The 21,049-nt window shown below is 49.0% G+C and overlaps 1 long non-coding RNA gene across 1 annotated transcript in view; it reads left to right on the plus strand.

Annotated features, from left to right (window-relative positions):
* LOC135897306 (uncharacterized) overlaps positions 1 to 20,391 on the plus strand; it is a 36,112-nt gene extending 15,721 nt beyond the window's left edge. The window contains exons 2-3 of the long non-coding RNA XR_010563003.2: positions 8,527 to 8,639; positions 20,325 to 20,391. This is a non-coding gene — a long non-coding RNA (uncharacterized lncRNA). The remainder of the gene's footprint in view (positions 1 to 8,526; positions 8,640 to 20,324) is intronic.
* The last annotated feature ends 658 nt before the right edge of the window (positions 20,392 to 21,049 follow it).

Genomic DNA, 21,049 nt, shown 5'->3' on the forward strand with positions numbered 1-21,049 from the left:
TTTATAACAATAGGAGGCTTCGCCCTTATGAATCTGCCCACGAACAAGCTGCTTTACCACATCCCCGAAAGTACTGGACCTGTCGTCGTATGTTTTGGTTTACTGGAGCAATATTTCCGTTGAAGCAGAAGCGGCGTGATGTTACCGCAGCAATTAGGCCTGCGGTGAGTGACAAAGGGCATATTTAACGAAATATCTGCTTACTTCTATTACCTGCAGGAGTGCTGGCAGCTATGTGTGTCTAACAGATGACACTACTTTGACACGAAATATACTCATGAGTTTACGCGTTGAAATAACGTTTTTGTATAAGCTTAGTCTTTGAAAGTTTGTGACATATGTCGAATTAAGTATGGGGGCTGATACATGCTCCAAAAGAAAAATGAGCATGCAATAAATCTTGAAAAAATTACGGCTGACCGCATCTCACGATGACTGTCGACGGTAACGCGAATAGCAATGCAGCAGTGTTTCGACAAACCAAATCCCAGATATCCAGCTTCTTTAAGACGTATTGAGCTAATTTTCAGGCTTTTGTTGATTCGGTCAAAGACCACCCTCTCCGAGGTAACCCCACTTTCCGATGAAACTCGATTGCCAAGCTCACTCATGAGCATGGAGGCATGACACCGGCTCCATGACACTGCTGCACTGACGACGAAAGGAGGGAGAAGCTATGATGTCAATGGAACGACAAAGGCGCGTAACGACGACGGCAGAATGACAATGAGACTGATTTTTATGCGAAGCATATTACGAGAGCTCAACCCAGCTCCTCAGGCGCGGCGGTGTCGCCTTGAATACCACGTGACGCCGTGACGTCACGACAGAGGAGAAGTGCCTTTGGCTCAACTCTTGCAAGATGGGCTGGGTGGGAATCGAACCAGGGTCTCCGGAGTGTGAGACGGAGATGCTACCACTGAGCCACGAGTATTTTTTTTTCTTTATTTCCTCGTCACAGAAATGCCATGCGAATACATTGTTAAAAGAGAATCAGCTTAGCTTATGCTGACTCTCTGAAATTAATATCGCTTGAATTTCGCCAACTCATTGAACAGCGGCAACCAATCGGGCGGTTCTTCCTGGGCTTTGTACACTTCACGCATGTAGACGACACTTTCAATAAAATTTTCTCGCACAGAATGGGCATTCACATCAGCATGACATACCGACATTCTTGTGGACCATATACTATGGAGGCTCAGCAGCATAATAAGGTCATATGGAATATCGTTATTGCCTGTGTCTAAGTATCTGATACCACGTGGGGTTATTGGTAATGCTTTCTTTAATGTTCGTTGTAAGATGTCCCAATGAAAAAAGGGATCCCAACAATCAATGAAGACGTGATCGACAGTCTCTGGTTTTTTACACTTTATACAATCGGTGGTCCACGGCACAGATATTCCCTTGTCGGCCAGCCAAGTCTTTACAGGCAAGGTATTTGTGTGGAGTTTGAAGAAGAATGATTTTACCGATGGTTTCACAGGCATTCTTTTGACCCTTTTGAGGACATCATCGCCTGAACCTCCATAGTATGCTAACCTATACATTGGAACTGGCATTAATGAGTCTATCATATCATGGTACAATTTCTTTCTTTTGACGGAACTTAAATATTCTAGCGAGAATCGAACACTAAGCATACGGAAAGATAGCACTACTTCCTGAAGGAAGCCTTTCACTTGAGGGGAGTGAACAGTCGAACACGAAACAAGGAAATCAGGTAACAGATTACCTAATCGCACTTGTGTCATGGTGCGCAAAAATGGGTCACTGTGGTTCCGCAAGAACATAAACCGCGATACAATCTGACGTACAAATAGGTGTGATAGTCCAAGACCACCACTGCGAACTGATCTGAACAGATTAGAGCGGCTGCAGCGTTCCCAGGTTGAGTTCCAAATGAACACAGCAAACACTCGATGCAGTTTTTGTACATTCACTCGCGACATGAATAGCGCTTATAGTATGTACCATATTTTCGCAACCAGAAAATGTTGCACACAGTGGAGCGCGCGAACACTGAGAGATTGCGCCCTTGCCATGCCAGCGCTTGTTCCTTCGCCGTCTGTGTTTCCTGTTCCCAGAACTGCTTACTGTCTTTGTAATGCTCAAGCGGCACGCCAAGACATCTCACAGGCGTGGTCACCCACTGTATGTTTGCGAAACTGCGTGGTTTGCTTTGCCACGCGCTATGCCAAAACCCGATGCACTTATCCCAGTTTATGGCACTACCTGTTTTTTCACAATAAGTTTTCGCCAGAGTTACCACTTCGCTGACACTGTCATAGTCATCGCAAAACACTGCGAGATCGTCTGCATAGGGAAGCACTTTTACCTCACTTTGCTGTAATTTGAAGCCTCTTATTTTCTCGTTCTCTTTAATGGCTAAGCAAAAAGGCTCCAGGTATATTGCGAAAAGCAATGACGAAATTGGGCACCCCTGTTTCAGAGATGAGCAGACATTGACGCTTCTTGTGAGACTCTTGTTAATAATTAGCCGTGTGCTGCAATCTGTGTACACCATTTTTAAGCCATCAATAACCACTGATCCTATGTTCGTGTATTCTAAAATCTCGAAGAGAATATCATGAGCCACAGGGTCAAATGCCTTCTCCAGGTCCAGCTGCAACATTGCAACTTTACCCTCGAAAGCATCGACGCATTCTAGAATGCTCCTGGCGACGTGTACATTGGTAGTTATTGTGCGCCCTTTAATCCCACACGTTTGGTGGGTTCCAACTAAAATTTTTATTACGCTCTGTAACCTTTTCGCCAGTATTTTCATAAAAATTTTATAGTCAGTGTTCGCAAGGCTAATGGGGCGGTACGATGCAACAGACAAGCGCTTTACAGGATCGTCAGATTTTGGTATCAGGACCATCTGAGCTGTTCGGAATGACGCGGGTATTCGGTTGTTTTTGTAGGACTGCTCTAAATATTCCTTCATAATTGGTGCTATTTCTGCTTTAAATGTTTTGTAGAAAGCTGCGCTTAATCCATCCGGCCCAGGTGCCTTTCCTGAGCCTAGTTCTTCTATAGCAGCTTCAACTTCACGCACAGTTATAGACGCTTCGAGGCCTTGTTTAACGTTTTCTTCCAATCGTGGCATAAAGTGCAGGAAGTGGCTTATGAAGCCACCCAGATCAGTTTTTCTTTCGCCAAATAAGTCTCCATAGTGTTCAACAAAGGCGCGTTCAATGGTCCTGCGGTCACTCATTTCTTCGTCATTGTAGCTTATCTGTTTTATATCACTGCGGCGAGCGTAAGCTTTCTCGTCACTTAGCGCACGTTTATTCGGTGTTTCCCCTTGCCACAATCTTTCTGCACGGGATCTTATCATGGCACCACTGTACTTCTCTGTATCAATGATTTCTAACTGGCTTTTAACTTTCTTGATTTCCTTCATGACTTGGCCAGGTTCTGTGCTTTCTACATTAAGTAGAAAGTCGAGTTTACTCCTCAGGGCTTTTTCTTTCCGTTTTTCTTCTTGTTTCAGTTTAGTTGCCCTTTCTATAGCACTCATCTTCACTTCATTTTTAAAATCTTCCCACATGGTTACTACATATTTCTCTTCAGCTACAATCAATCGTCCAAGTTTTTCTTTAATGTCATTTACGAAACAGTCATCGTTGAGTAACTTATCGTTAAATTTCCACAAATCCCACGAGAAGTTTGTTTTTCGTTCTTTTGTTCCTATTGTGAAGGCAACCAAACTGTGGTCACTAAAAGAGACATGCTTGTTCTCGTACGTTTTACATAACGGCACCAGTTCCAGTGACACATAAGCTCTATCTAGTCGAGCATGGCTAAGTCCTTGAAAATGAGTAAAACGCGGAGCACTGTGGTCGTACAACACATAGCCGACGTCTTCCAGGTTGTATTCACTGACAAGATTGTTCAATATCAGTGCACTACGGTCATTCAGCGGAAGGTTTTTCACGCGATCCTCCGGAAAACAAACACAGTTGAAATCGCCAAGTAAAACGAAAAGCTTATCGGTCTTTAAATAATCCTCATCTCGTTCAAAAAAAGACTGTCTCTCGCTCTCTCTATTAGGGGCGTAAATACAGATAACTCGCCAGAAAGCTTCATTCAAGGTAAAATCGACAACAACCAGGCGTCCCGTTTCACAAACTATGACTGCTTCTACACTTATATTTAGGCTATTGCGCAAAAAAATAGCGCAGCCCCCCGATGTGCCGGCCGCATGACAGACGCATACATTGTAACGAGGAACGAATTGTTGCACCATGCGATCCGTTTGCTCCTGACTCGCTATTTTGGTTTCCTGAACTGCGATTATGTCGAGACTGTTTTCCAGAAAGATACGACTCAATTGATATTGCCGCCGCCTCGTGCTTAGTCCTCGGACATTTAGCGTGGCAATAAGAATCGCGGTGTTAATTGCGGCCCCCATTATGAGCAAGCACAATCGGGTCGCATAGCGCTTACCTTGAGCGACCCATGCACTATGCACAAAGTGGTGTCCTCTATTCTGTTGTACATGGCTCCGCCAGTCAAGCTGGCGGTATCACACGTAGTGGCCATATCTAGGTTGCACTACCCGAAACGAAGCCGCTACGGGGGCGGCCCCGTCTCGGGTCTCCGCTCGACTTGGACGTTGGGCCTCGGCTTGAAAGGCGTACGTCGCAGCTGAGTCGCCTTTGTAGGTGGTTCGCTGCATGTCGATGCTCCAGAGGTCTCGGTTACGCCGATCGTTTCCTCGTGTGCCCGCTTCGCAGGCATGCTAGTGGGTGCTGAAATGTCGACGTCAGTCGTAGTAGACGCCTCCGCCCACGTAGTGGCAGGCGACGACTTCGAGGGGACATCACTCTGTTCTGTCGCGGAACTCTGGTTTTTAGGCGCCTCGTTTACAGTCTTTTTCCGAGTATCAGCCTCGTCGTTGGTTTTCTTGTCTGGGCACAAGTTTTTGGGGTGGAGAGGCTGCTTCTGTGTGACCGTGTTGCCAACCTTGTCGCTCTTAACCGGAGAGATATCTTCAACTTCAGCCTCATCCATGAGGTGTTCAGATACTTCTTCTTCTCTTCTCGTTGGTCCTGCGACGACAGCGTATGTCTTGACGCACTGAGATCGTTCATGGCCGAAGCGGCGGCAGACCTCGCAGCGTGGAACTCGACAGTCCCGGCGAATATGACCGGTTGTATGGCACCGCAGGCAAAGAGGGGCGCGGCCCGAAATGACGGCAAGGACGAGCTCCCCTGCTATGCGTAGCTGGTGCGGAATATCGTCCACTGTAGTACTTGCCTTAAGCTGCAGGGTCACCGACCGCGTCGTTGAGCCCTTGTCCAAAATCCCTTGAACACGCCACCGTTCTTTCGCCGCGTCCGCAACCGTTCCGTATGGGGCAAGAGCTTGTCTGATGTCTTCATCTGACACGTTTGGCAGCATCCAGTGTAACTTCAAGCGCACGCCTTGATTGGTGGGGTCAACGACAATACAGCGCCGTTCTTTGACAATGATGCTTCGGATAGCAAGCAGTTTCTTTGTGGCTTCAGTCGTCTTCATCATGACCGCCCACACGTGATTCATCTGATACGCCCCCAAAGCAACTACTTCGGGGAGCAGTTCCAGACGAACCAGAGCGTCACGGAAATCCTCAACCTTGTACGGTCTTCCACGGACGTCCGCGTGTAAAAAAAACAGTATTAAGGACGATTCGACCGGTAGGCAAGTGCGGCAAAATCACCTGATAATCCTCGTCATCAAAAACAGCATTCCTGATACCGCGGCCGTTCGCGGCCGCCAACACCGCTCCTTCGGAGCACATGGTAACACGTCCTTCCTCTTCGGTAGCCAAGACGCGTCCCCTGAGCCACGAGTACGATGCTTCAAAGCGGTACAAAAGTGCCTCTAGTGAATGCGGTGTTGCCTTAGAAACGAGCCGTTTCTAAGGCTCAGGCGTGCATCGCATGCTCAGGCGCACATTTCGTTGCCGCGCCGAACGCTGCGCTGCTCGACGCTCACCGCGTCCAATGCGGGGCGCGTACTCGCTGCGCCGTAGCCCAGTCTATTACACCCCTTGGCGGGTCGACGGGAACGCTGTCGCGTTCCACTCTTGAAGGCGAAGCAGAGTAACGCATGAGTTGTTTCTTCGTCTAGCCGAACCAAATATAGCCAAGCAACAGCAGTTACCAGGCTAAACAGTGGTTCAACAACTAAAATAAAGGCTAGTATGCTTCGCATCCTGGGCTTAACCTTACCTAAGCCACAGCCATTTTTTACTTATGACAGTGGTATAGCAACGAAAACGGGACTACTATGACCATAATGACATCATGATGATGGTGTGACGAGCATTGTATGACGGCAACAGGATGAAAGAAGCGATAGTGACTGCGATCACATGACCACGGCGCCGTGATGACGGAGGCATCAAAGCGTATGCAGGATGGCGTCTCTGTGACGATGACGCAATAACGGCGATGGCAGGAGAACCATGGCATAAACCCCATTGAATGACAACAGCACAATTACAATAACATGCAGATGAAGGAACGATGCCGTTGGTTCGGCGAAGGTGGAATCATGACGAAGGCATGACCACACGGAAAGACGATACTGAAGTGATGACGGTGGCGAAACAACACCGTGATTACGGTGACATGACAGTACTATGGCGACGAATTGCATACTGGCGATGGCAAGACAAGGACATGGGGGCAGTTGGATGATGACGAGTGTATGATGGCAATGATGTGACGATGACTGTATCACGAAACCTGTATGATGGCCATGGCACGAGCCCAGTGGAATGACGGATCTTGAATAACGATTATGGCACGACCACGATGGCATCACCACAACGGTCTGACTATGGACGCATGATAGCGGCTGCCGATGATGGCATGAAAAAAGCTTCATAATCACTTTTGAATGACGACATTGGGATCACAATACAATGACGAAGGACTATTGACATCGATGGAACGACGAAAGGGGTATGACGACGATAGCTGTCTCAAAACTTCGAATTGCTAATGTACAGTCACCATTTCCCAGGTTTCACATTTGTCAAGAAAGAATCTTTTTCATGTGCCTCCGTGGCAACTGCAACCGGTCTTTAGGTTTAATAATATTCTTAACGAAGAACATGGAGCCAGGGGCGGGATTCCAGACTTTTGTTCCGTACGGGTTCTCCTCGGTTGCTGCAACGTCAAAATGTTGCAGTATGCGAAATTTGCGAGAACGGGATGGAGAGAGGAGCTAATGGGCAAGCGGTCAACTCCCTGGAAGTTTACTTCCCTCGTTTGCTGTCTGCTTGCAGACAGTATACTACTAAAGGAAATGTTTCTCGTGTTCCAATGAATAAACTCTTTATCTAAAAATGATATTTTTTTTCTAAGCTTAAACACGTATTCAAACAGTAGCAGGTTGGACCACTACAATTTGTAACTATTAGTTTCTTTGTATTGTCCCTAGGTGGTGTCGCGCACAGCGAGAAAAAAAAAGGAGAAAGAAACGAATAAGACAGTGGCGCACTTTTCAAGAGGCAGCAACAACATTCCTGTGGCTCGCTGGCACCCGATGATGGGATCGATTTCGCTGTACGACGAAGCCACTATTTCCTTCGACAAACGAAAGCGATACCGAAATTCGCTTTCTGCCATTTCCCTCAAATGCGCTTCGCAGCTGCACTCCCTCTTCTTCCTCGTCGAGGAACGCCAGCGCAACGACCTAAGTTCCCAACGCAAGCGCCGTTTTCTAGAATTAAACTATGGATTGCATCCAAACCTGCCATCACACAGCCACAGCCGCCGGTTGGATCCAATCCAATCCACCAGACGCGCTATGCGAAGCCGGTCTCGCAAAGCGCGTATGATCGCTCTAATTCCCGATTCCCGTCGGGATCGACGCCTAGCAGACGACGTGCTCGGTTTCACGATGATTGACAGGAGCGTGTCCTCCTTTTGACGTCACGAAAAACGTGGCCGCCACCCACGGCTAGCAACGTCGGCGCGTAACAGGCCAATCGCGCGCGGGTAACCGAACGAATGCGCCGAACAACCATCTCCGATAGACACCCCAGATGAGAGAAGTCATGCATTATTCCTATACTTAACAATTAGAATGCACGACTTCTCTCATCTGGGGTGCCATCGGAGATGGTTCCCCAGATGAGATTATTTGTACACTTTACAATTATAGTTATAGCTCAGGCCGACCTCTCTGCCTTTCTGTAACTAAATTTCTCTCTCTCTCTCTTTACAATTATAACGCATATATTTCATAAGACTTCCCAGGGAACACGATCCATTTCAATTTTTTATATTCAATGCGTCGAAGGGCGATAAGAATTTTTTTCAAAGGCACCTTTGATAATTAACTAAAACATCAAATTGAGAACTTTTGGAAGTTTTTCTAAGGTAGTTTACTGAACGTCTTGACTGTGTGTATTAGAAGACATGATATTATACCGAGAGTGAGGTTTTTCAGTACGCAGTGTGCATTTCTTTAGATGCTGCATTGCTGATGACTTCCATTATCCCTCTTCCTGATCAGCACTCGGACCCCGTCTCTTTCGAGCCAAGGCTTTCTTTGGCCAGGCAATGCGGTCATGCTCAAAAGAAATGTTGGTAGCAGCCAAAATGATTCCCTCTAACAAACTAAAGAAGGTAAGTGGAACCATTATTTGCACAACTTAAAGCCAGGAAGGGGTTAACCGTCTCTCCCCCTTTCGGCAGGTAAACTGTAGCAGTGTGGCAGCATTTGACAAGCACTGGAGTTAACCTTTTTACCAGTAGTGTCTTCCCTGCGGCATTTGAAACTGTGCAATCCTTGGAATAATGATTTAATTGTGATTTATCGCTTGATGTGGCATGATTGAAAAGAGAAACGCATGTATTGTGCCACTAGTGCATATATTTCCCCGAGGCACTCCGTATGATGGGCACCACCCTTGTCCGGTTAAAACTCTTGCCACAGCACAATGAGCAAAACGAGAGCAAGGTAAAAGTCGGAGCCAACGGTTGGACAAGTGGACTTCGAATTTGATCCTATTTACTACGTGCAAACTTTCGGCACTAGCATGGGAAGATCATTCGCCCGCACGTGTATCAACATTTTCACGGGACAGCTTGAAGGAAACCTGATAAAATCACACCCTTTCAAACCGCACACCAATCTGCGTTACATTGACGACATATTTAATATATCGGATCACGGCACAAGCGGTTTAACCAACCTAATTAGCCACTTCAACCGCGCTCAGCCAAGTTATAAATTCACTGTTCATCACTCTCCGAGTCAAATCAGCTTCGTCGACACGACGACCTAGATAGAAAATGTAAACTGGGAACGACAGTTTGCCGGAAGCCTACGGATAGCCAGCAATATTTATGCCACAGCCTTCATAATCCGCAGCACTGCAAGCCAGGACTTTTGTAGAACAAGCGCAACAAACAAGAAGATTCTACACCGAAGACCACGATTATATCCTCCACCTAAAATGACCATAAAGCTACACTATCGGAAAGGAACTATACACAATTCCTCTCGACATAGCTTACGTCTTCTCGTCAAGAGGAAAGAGCCAGTCGGATCTAGCTAAGAATCAACCTCAAACAGAATCTGAGAGACCACGAGCCTGTATAACAAATCATTCGAATGCCCTCTCAAACATAAACATCCTACGGAAACACCACCCAATATTATCAAGTAACGAGCGACAGAAAAAAGCGTTCCCAATGGTACCAAGGATAACCTCTCGGCACAACAGAAACTTGAAAAACATATTAGTGCATGCAAAATCAGTTATAATCATGCCACGTAATAAAATCATGCTTTCGCCCCATGTGCAAAACCTGCAGGCACCTACAATGTAACATAAAAATTAAGTTGTTCTATCCAGGAAGTGATAAATACGGTAGCTTTACTTGCACTAGTTCCGGGGTTATTTATATGCTTGAATGTTCCTTCTGTAACAAACAACATATCGGTGAAACGGACAATAAATGAACGTGAGGTTAAACGAACATCATGCGGACACAGCTTAAAAGCTTCCCAAAGCTGTCGCCGAGCATTTCAACCAAGGGTGTCATAACTTTGACAATCTTAAACTCTACATCCTGCAGTTAAATTTCCGTTCTGCGCGAGAAAGATAATCAGACAACCATACCTCATCCATAAGTACAAGACATGGCAACCAATAGGCACAAGCGTTTCAGGGGGAGCTTTAGAATCTAGTCGCTATGCTAAATTTCAAGCTAGAGGCAACAGCACTTATTTTTCATTGTGTTGCTTAGCGTTTTGTTTTTCTTTCCTGTTTTTATTTATATATTTATTTCATTTGAGTAATTTTTCTTCCACGAACAAAATTTGCACCCGCTTCTTTTATTCTCGCTTTCAGAGAGAAGATGGTTCATTGACCTCGAGCGGAGAAGGTAAACCACCCTCCCCACGTTGTCCCCGCCCCTTCCAGGAAAAAAAACACGCCGCCGGTTGACACACGATGCTTCCTCACATTCCTCCACTGACGTTGAATAGCACACCTTTCTTTTAATTTCTACATCCTCGCCGCTAACACAGCTTTGCTCGTTGCCTCACCCTCCATCCTTATCCCCATCTCCGCTTAAGAAGAACCGTACGCATATATAGTGTGCCAAGGAAATCATATGTCGCCTAGAAAAAGAGAAGTCAACTTGTCGAAACGTTGGCTCACGCTTTTACCGTCATCTCGTTTTGCTCATCGCCTCGAATATTCATCTTCCCACTTCCTATGTTTTTCATAAATGGCCACAGCACACTCTTTTATGAGCCACGTGAGCGTGAAGCTACCAACACGCGAAATACCGAAGATTTACCTTAGCTTTTTCCGTTACCAGTTTATTTTTAACCCTAAGTTCTGGATGTGTTCTCCCAACGATACATGCATTTGTCGACTTTCCTAGGTAACTATGTGTGCAACCCAAAAATATAGTCTTGTAGTGCCTCAGGTTTTCAAATTGTCATGCGTCCTTCTATTCCTGGAGCTGTTTCACTGCTGCATCCAGTGATATGATATATCACTGGATATATATTGACACGTGTACCTCTCTTTATCGGGCGACCACGTTTCGCCGCTTAACAACTGTAATCGCACAGCGAGGGACGCGCCTGCATGTATCCGACGTTTCTGGAAGGTTATCGATGCTTCTACCCGGCTGTCTGCTGTCGCCGAACCTTGTGTTATCTGATTTCATCGCGTAACGCGAATGGTGTAGAACTTTGTGGAAGGCATGCGGGTCCGAACGATTAGTCTGGAACATTCGACGACTGCTCTCTAAAAGCCGACGCACTTGACCCGCTGATCAGATTTTCGACGATCGCCAACCATGTTCGCCGTTATTGTTGTGCTATAAGTGTAGCCTGTTTTGTGGGCACAGGTTCGCCCAATAAAAGTTAGTTTTGCCTTTCGCAGTTGTGCTACTGTGTTCTTAACGTCACCACCACGTGACATCTGGTGGAGGTGCTTTGCGTTCATGTACCGGACGCCCCCACAAAGCCGTGACCCAAGCCCTCACTCGGAATACACCAACGTCGACAAGAACCAGCGAGGTAGCGGCAGGCTGCAAGGACTGCCCCTGGAGCACGGACTTTTGCCCGAGACGACTAGGAGGATGGCCACCAAGTCCACCCCAATGGCAGCCCCAGCGTCACCCGTCGTGCTGCAGCAGCCCAGGGAGCCTCCGACGTTCCGCGGTTCAACTTTCGAGGAGCCGGAAAGCTGGCTTGAGACGTCCGAGACAGTCGCTACCTTTAACAACTGGAACAGCGACGACAAACGCGATATGTGTTCTTCGCTTTGGAAGACGCGGCCAGGACGTGCTTCGAGAACCGAGAAGCCACCTTAACGACCTGGGAACTTTTCCGAAGCGGCTTCCTGCAGACATTCGCAAGCGTCGTACGCCGAGAACGAGCCCAAGCGCTACTAGAAACCCGGTGTAGCTACCTAATGAGACGACCGCGATCCACACGGAAGAAATGAGCCGTCTCTTCCGCCACGCCGACCCTGAAATGCCCGAGGAGAAGAATGTCCGCCTGCTGATGCGTGGTGTGAAGGAGGAACTCTTTGCCGGAATGGTACGAAGCCCACCGCAGACCGTCGACGAGTTTCTTCGCGAGGCCACCAGCATCGAGAAGACACTCGAGATGCGAAACCGGCAATTCGACCGCCGCACGAACTCGACAAATTACGCCGGAGTTCAATCACTGGCCACCGACGACCTGCGCGAGACTATCCGAGCGGTCGTGTGGGAGGAGCTACAAAAGCTGTTCCCACCATCACAGCCACAAGTGGCTTCGATTGCCGATGCCGTGCGTGAGGAGCTCCAACAACAACTTGGAGTAGCCCCTGAATTGCCCCAGCCTGAGCCGCAAGCGATGACCTACGCCGCCGTCGCACGTCGTCAAGGTCCCCCTCCGCGACCGCGCCAGAGCCCTGTCACGCCGCAGTTCCGTCGTCCGCCGCCGCCACCGCCAGCACGACCACCCATCGCCCAGCGCACCTACGCGAGGAAGACGGACATTTGGCGCGCTCCTGCCAACCGCCCGCTCTGCTACCACTGCGGAGAAGCGGGTCACGTTTACCGACGATGTTCATACCGGGAGATGCGACTGCGAGGTTTCGCCGTGAACGCTCCGCGCCCGCAGCAAGGTGAACGCCCCCGCGATATCGCCGATTACCTCGCCGCTACTCAGTGGAGCTCTCGACGACCGTCGCGTTCGCCATCACCAGGCCGCTACCTGTCGCCGCAGCGCCGACCATACACTGGCCCAGTCCAGGGCCGGTCAGCGAGCCCATATCCGGAAAACTAAAAGCAGCAACCGATGGAGGTGCGGTTGCTGTTCGTCGAACTGACGAATATCCTACGCCGCCGACGAAGACACCGAAGAAACTACCTCGACGACATAACGACACGCCGCCGTCCCGACGAAATCAGGAAGCCAAGACTACATCGGTGAAAGACGACTTGACGACGCGACGTTCCAGCTTCAGTTCAACGCGACGCAGCCGTTATCCGATGCCAAGACCCAACTGCAACGCCAGACAAAGAACCACCGACCTCGACGTACTTCTCGACGGCCACGCAGTCACTGCCTTAGTCGACACAGGGGCCGATTACTCCGTAATGAGTGGACACATCGCCGCCCAGTTAAAGAAGGTTAACACTGCATGAGAGGGCCCCCAAATTCGGACCGCTGGAGGACACATCTTTACGCTGACTGGAATCTGCACGGCAAGAATTACCGTTCATGACCGGACTTACCCTACCACCTTCGTTGTCCTCCAACAGTGTTCACGAGACGTCATACTCGGCATGGACTTCCTGAATCAACATGGCGCAGTCATTGACCTGAAGTCGAAATCGATAACGCTGTCACCAGATCAAGCGATACCGCCGGAGAGCTGTCGTAGTCACCACGCCTTGAGAATGCTTGAAGACGCAGTGAGCATCCCGCCGCGCTCCAGCATTATTATTTCCGTCGGCACTGAAACACCCGCTGACGTAGATGGCGTCATCGAGGGCGACCAACATCTACTGCTCGACCGTGAAATCTGGGTCGCAAGAGGGATCGCTCGACTCCACGGAGGGCAAGTGGAAGTTATGCTAACCAACTTCAGCCAAGAGTTCAAGCACATCAACAAGGGCACGACAATCGCATACATCGAGGAAATTGTGGAAACCAGCAATGCCTTTGTCTTCTCGGATTCAGCCGCACCTACCCCGATGAGAATTGTCCCCGAACCAGACTACGACGTGAATCCAAGTCTTCCTTTGAGAAAGCAGCAACAGATCAGAAGTCTTCTCCGACGATACAAAGACTGCTTTTCGATGTCATCGAGGATTCGACAAACACCAGTTGCAAAGCATCGCATAGTAACCGAAGAGAGCGCTCGACCACTCCGTCAGAGCCCTTACCGAGTTTCGGCGCGAGAACGTGAAGCTATAGGAGAACAAGTCGACGAAATGCTGCGCGACGACATCATCCAGCCGTCGAAAAGCCCGTGGGCCTCTCCTGTAGTCCTGGTAAAGAAAAAGGACGGAACCCTACGCTTCTGCGTCGATTATCGTCGACTGAACAAGATCACGAAGAAGGATGTGTACCCCCTTCCACGGATAGACGACGCATTGGATCGGCTCTGCAACGCTAAATACTTCTCGTCGATGGACCTCAAGTCTGGCTACTGGCAAATAGAAGTTGACGAGAGAGATGGCGAAAAGACTGCCTTCATCACGCCAGACGGCCACTACGAGTTCAAGGTCATGCCATTCGGACTTTGCTCGGCGCCTGCAACGTTTCAGCGCGTCATGGACACAGTGTTAGCCGGACTGAAGTGGCAGACGTGCCTTGTTTACCTGGATGACGTCGTTGTCTTCGCCGGAAATTTCGACGATCACCTTGGGCCGCTTGCGACAGTGTTAGAAGCCATCAAGTCATCAGGGCTCACTGTGAAGCCAGAAAAGTGCCGTTTCGCTTACGGTGAGCTTTTGTTCTTAGGCCACGTGATCAGCAAATCAGGAGTACGCCCCGACCCACAGAAGACAGCTGCCATCGCAAAGTTCCCGCAGCCAACCGACAAAAAGGCAGTGCGCAGATTCCTTGGCATGTGTGCCTACTACAGGCGCTTTGTCAAGGACTTTTCACGCATCGCGGAGCCGCTAACACATCTAACCAAATGTGACGTCGCGTTCAAGTGGGAAACGCCACAGGCCACGGCATTTCAAGAACTCAAACGACGCATGCAGTCGCCGCCGGTACTTGCACACTTCGACGAGGACGCCGATACCGAAATCTACACTGACGCCAGTAGCCTAGGCCTCGGTGCCGTCCTAGTCCAGAGGAAAGAAGAACTTGAAAGGGTGATATCGTATGCTAGCCGGTCGCTGTCAAAAGCGCAAAGCAACTATTCTACGACTGAAAAGGAATGTCTCGCCATCATTTGGGCTACAGCTAAATTCCGCCCTTATCTCTATGGCAGGCCATTCAAAGTCGTCAGTGACCATCACGCATTGTGTTGGCTAGCTAACTTAAAGGACCCTTCAGGACGGCTGGCGTGGTGGAGCCTCAGACTACAAGAATATGACGTCACGGTAATATACAAGTCCGGAAGAAAACACTCTGACGCCGACTGCTTATCGCGTGCCCCCATCGATCCCCCGCCGCAAGACGACGAGGACGACGACGCCTTCCTTGGGATAATAAGCGCGGAAGACTTCACTAAACAGCAACGAGCCGACCCGGAGCTGAAAGGCCTCGTCGAGTATATGGAAGGGAACACCGACGTTGTCCCTAGGGCATTTAAGCGCGTGTTGTCTTCGTTCACGCTACAAAACAACCTGCTCGTGAAGAAGAACTTCTCACCAGTCCACGCCAGCTACCTTCTTGTTGTACCGTCAGCGCTGCGTCCAGAAATACTGCACGCCCTACACGACGATCCAACCGCTGGGCACCTCGGATTCTCCCGGACGCTGTCGAGAATACAGGAAACGTATTACTGGCCGCGTCTGACCGCCGACGTCGCCCGTTACTTCAAGACATGCCGAGACTGTCAACGACGCAAGACACCACCGACAAGGCCAGCAGGATTGCTACAGCTGATCGAACCTCCTCGCCGACCATTCCAGCAGATTCGGATGGATTTGTTGGGGCCGTTTCCGATATCAACATCCTGGAATAAGTGGATCATCTCGGCGACGGACTATCTCAACCGTTTTGCTGAAACTAAAGCTCTACCAAAAGGCAGCGCAGCCGAAGTGCCGAAATTTTTCGTGGAGAACATCCTGCTGCGACATGGTGCCCCAGAAGTCCTCATCACCGACAGAGGAACGGCTTTTACAGCAGAGCTCACCCAAGCCATTCTGCAGTACAGCCAGACAAGCCACAGGAGGACAAGTGCCTACCATCCGCAGACGAATGGTCTCACGGAGCGCCTGAGCAAGACCCTCGCCGACATGCTAGCACTGTACGTCGACGTCGAACACAAGACGTGGGACGCCGTCCTGCCGTACGTAACCTTTGCGTACAACACGGCGGTGCAAGAAACAACACAGATCACGCCGTTTAAGCTCGTTTATGGCAGGAACCCGACGACGACGCTTGACGCCATGCTGCCGCACTGAACTGACGAAGAGAATGTCGACGTCGCTAGCTATCTCTAGCGCGCCGAAGAAGCCCGACAGCTCGCCCGCCTGCGAATCAAGAGCCAGCAGAGGACCGACAGCCGACACTACAACCTCCGACGACGCTTCGTCGAGTACCAGCCTAGCGACCGTGTTTGGGTCTGGACCCCGATACGCCGACGAAGACTCAGTGAGAAACTACTCCAACGCTATTTCGGACCCTACAAGGTCATCCGACGTATTGGCGCTATGGACTATGAGGTCGTGCCAGACGGCATTTCGCATTCACAGCGGCGCCGCGCACGATCTGAAGTGGTCCACGTGGTGCGCCTTAAACCCTTTTACGGACGCTGACGAACTTCGCCATTTTTGTTCTTTACTTTGCTACGAGTGCTTTTGTTTATTACCTTCGTTTGTTTGCAGCATCGGGTCGATGCGTTTGAAGAGGGGGGTATTGACACGTGTACTTATCTTTATCGGGCGACCACGTTTCGCCGCTTAACAACTGTAATCGCACAGCGAGGGACGCGCCTGCATGTATCCGACGTTTCTGGAAAGTTATCGATGCTTCTACCCGGCTGTCTGCTGTCGCCGAACCTTGTGTTATCTGATTTCATCGCGTAACGCGAATGGTGTAGAACTTTGTGGTAGGCACGCGGGTCCGAACGATTAGTCTGGAACATTCGACGACTGCTCTATAAAAGCCGACGCACTTGACCCGCTGATCAGATTTTCGACGATCGCCAACCGTGTTTGCCGCTATCGTTGTGCTATAAGTGTAGCCTGTTTTGTGGGCACAGGTTCACCCAATAAAAGTTAGTTTTGCCTTTCACAGTTGTGCTACTGTGTTCTTAACGTCACCACCACGTGACAATATACAAACGCCAATGCATTTTCTCGCAAAGTTCGGGAATTTATAACTCGAAACGGGTGTCGTCCTGACAATTCGTTCCATGTGGATTCGCCTTGCGAAGTCCGCTGGTAGAATTTATAATTTGCAATATGAATCATAAGATACTCAGCTTAAAAGATAATTTGTAAATTCTTGTTAATTAGTCGATTTTGCATTTCAATCTTTTGTACATGTAGTGTACGCCGCTTCGAGTAGACCGGCTCATCAACTGGAATTGATCTATTTGCCACGCCAAGCTCTAAATATTTTGAAAATTTTCGCTGAAACACCCCGTATATATAAGAAAGAAAACTTAGGGGCCATATCGTTATGAATGAATTTCTTCTGTTTTGTATTATATATATTACGGGAAATCCGCTACCCACAACATCGGAACTCCGGCATCGCAGCCAGCAATTGAAGAAGTAGGCAATAAGGCGACTCGTGAGCATGAGCGGTGGTTCGAGGCTCGGCTGGGCGCCCTTGGGGTGCCGCCATCCAAGACTGAGGCCTGCCTACTGACGTGGACTAAGAGGCCGCGTCGTTGCCACATTGGTGCCCGCAACGTGGGGCCCCGACTGCGTTCTGGCACGGACCATGATCATGGGGAAGTCTGGCGGCGCCCGTTCCACGGCCAGTAGCGACACCTGTCTGGCCTGGTACTTGACCATCTCCACGGTGCGAGTGGCAGCCCTGGTGTTCGTTGAGGAGTTTTTTCGCCGGCTCCTCCTCTGTCGCCGTCATAGGGTCTAGCATGGGAGACGAGGGCGGAGCGGTCTCGAGCACGCTGCTAAAGCTACCGGCGCCACCGTTGGACAAGAGACTTGCCGGCTCGGTTATTGGATGAACGCGACAAGCTGTCAAAGCACGGAGACCACGCGTGGCCCCAAATTAAGTGACGCGGCAGCGTTCAGCAACTCAGAAACGTCGGAGAGCGACGACGACTCGCCCGTTCACGGCAAGGAAGCCGCCAAGGCATTCAAGAAAACGGCTCGGAATAACTGCTCGTCGCGTAGCGAAGCCGAGAACAAGAGCGGCGCGTCATCCTCGTCCGAGCGTGACGAGGGCAAAGTCTGGGGCTTTCTCAGCGATTCCTCGGCGCCGGCCTGTGGCAGCGACGATGACGATGGCAACGATTCCAAAGAAGATGAGTTCAATGACAGCTACAACGAGCACCTCATGCACGCTTAAAGTAACTTGCCAACAGTAACAGGAGGGGCAATCTGCGATTTGCCTCTCCTGTTAACTTTGTTGTGCGGTATCGTGTGATCTTTGTGTGGTGCGAAAGCAGCGAGAAGGTGGCTGCTACTTCTGGCTACCAGCTGCGTGCACTCGTTAGAAGGAGGTCAAAAAGGAAGGCCGGAACAGGTGCGCCTCCGGGAATGGTATAGGGCCTTCTAGTTGATTCATGACCTCCACAACTCGTAGGCTACAGTACCTGGTCTGCCGCATCTTCGTAAAGCGTACCTCCGGGAAGCCAGCCAGCTTTAGGGCCTTGGGGTTCCCGGAAGACCTTGGTGACTGGGACGTTACCTACTCCGTCGATCCTCATTCGGTGCAGCAGTTTTCAAGGTTTGACATTGACATTCCTAAAAAGGCATGCCAATGTTTACATTGCTAAGCGGACAAATGTCTTTATTTTGAATACTAATGAGAGAAATGAAAAAAAGACACAATAGCGTTGCGGCATGGCCAGCATAACCCGCACGTCCAACGTGAAGGTATGTGGCCCCGATGCAGACGGTTCCAGATGCGGTTTGAATGTCACGCACAGGCTCAATACCTGTTGCCCTGGCGTCCGGTATACCGTCTAATGTGCTTGTCGACAATTTCGTGGAGTGCCAACCGACGACAAATCCTCGCGGGCCCTTTATACAGAATCCCTGTCGTGGGCACTGTAGAGTTTCATGTAATAAATATTTGAGGAAAAATTTACATTACTGTCTACTCGAGCTGCAAGCAGGGTGGTTCAGCCTGCATGGAAGTGATGGTTAATACATAGATTTCCCTATGCTTCGAACGGCTTCGTGACTTTGCAAACGGATCATTTTCAATATTGCGTTATAACTATTTATATATATATATATATATATATATATATATATATATAAACATTCCTAAAAGTGTTCCTCGGATGTATTCGAACACAGGGCTCGTAGAAAAGAACCCGTATACAAAAATCATTTCGCCAGTGACGCATGTGTCGACAAGCGGCACAGAACAGCGTTAAGGTTTTACCAATGGAGAGCTCATGCGTCGAGATGCTTGGCGCGTTTCCATTTGGGCTCTTCGACATGCGGAACCCCTGTATTTCGAGATGCATACATTGCTTCAAAATTTCTGTTAATGAATGCATACAAAGCGTATAATTAACAGAGCCACAGGCACAACTGAAGCTGCAGCCACGAAGATGAGACAAGTCAAAGTGGTGTCAATTGTTCCCACGGTAACTGAACGATATAAACGCAAGACTTCCCACTAGTAATTATCGTAGGAAGCTGTATTGTGGGCACGGAAATGTATGAAGGCCGCCATGAGAAATAAGTGCAGAAAGAAATGGCGGCCTCCGACATAGGCAAATTCATAATAGAAAGCTTCGCTACATAACATCCGTACGGGCATGTTTCATGACCTAACACACGTTGAGGGCCTGTCTGCGTTCACCGTTGCTGCTTCACATGTACACAGGATATAAAACACCATGATGCTCTCACCAAGTCAAGAGCCGATTTTGCAGGTTCAGGCAGCTGTACTCCAACAGCGGCGAACTGCACTAAATAACTTAGCATGCTGCAGTTTGGCTGCGCGGAAATGAAACATAGGTTGGTGACGGTGCTTGTCATAGGCCAAGGTGCACCTTATCAAAATCAATGCTAATATTTCGACATCACCACATTGACCACCGGTGATTTTTCTATAGCTTCATGTCATGGATCAATCTGCGACGTGCTTGACCGTATAGCCATGAGTACCCATTGTTGTTTGAGCCACAAATAAAAGCGCACTTCACTGTTACATTGATGTATTACTGCCAACATTGGTGGAAAATTCCCGAGGTTGAAGTCTGGGCGTGTTGGTATAGTATATTAGAGGTTGGATTGCGCAAGATTTTCACGGCACACGCAGAAGAGATAGTGTGTGTCTCGTCAAAATGTTGCGCAGCCCAACTTCGAATATGTGAAATTCCGCTATTTTAATTCTCTTCACAAATGGTAGCTTCGAAGGTGGTCACCTGCAAAAAAAATGCGGTTGATGCGTGAGTGCCATGATGTAAACTTGACATTTATTAACAACTTTCTGGGCAGGTCATGATCCTCATATGCAGCTACTACAATACGTGCAAAGATGCTATAGCAGAAAAGGAGCCCGAACTGGTATGTCTCTTTCATTTGATATAAACAGTACTTATTTCATTACTTCTGTTATTTGTGTTGCACATAAATACGATTTCCGCTACGACCTTTTGTTTGTTCAAATTTTTTGGTCATTATACAGTGAAAGCTCGATAATTCGAACTTCAATAATTCGAATTTATGGATAATTCGAACTGTACGATTTGGTCCGGCCAAGCTCCACAGAAATGTATGTATAAAAAAGTCCGTTAATTCGAACGCGAGAAGGTTCCCTCACGGATAATTCGAACTACGCTCGCCTGGCACACGGCCAGAGAAAAGCGCCTACTGCCTACACACAAGGCTGTATTGCCTCCGAAACGGAGAGAACGGCGAGAGAAGGCAAAATCGTAAAAAAATCTAACCGACGTGGGGTCAGCCAGAAGGCAGCGGCGGCTGCCGCCTCTCCGTTCTACGTAACCTCCGAGACCTCATGCCCGTTGCGAATCTCGCAGGCTTTGCAAATCTTCTACAGCTGCTAATGTTGTGCGGAGATGGCATGGCAAGCGCCATCGTAACACAGTGAATCAAGTACGTCGCAGCTGCGCTTGTAATGAAGAACCAACGAATCAGGGCCTTCGCCACCTTCACATGTTCAGCGTCTTTGTCTCGGCAGTGTTCATCGGTTGTGCACGTCT

Source organism: Dermacentor albipictus, chromosome 10 (genome assembly GCF_038994185.2).
Source record: "Dermacentor albipictus isolate Rhodes 1998 colony chromosome 10, USDA_Dalb.pri_finalv2, whole genome shotgun sequence".
Classification (NCBI taxonomy): domain Eukaryota; kingdom Metazoa; phylum Arthropoda; class Arachnida; order Ixodida; family Ixodidae; genus Dermacentor; species Dermacentor albipictus.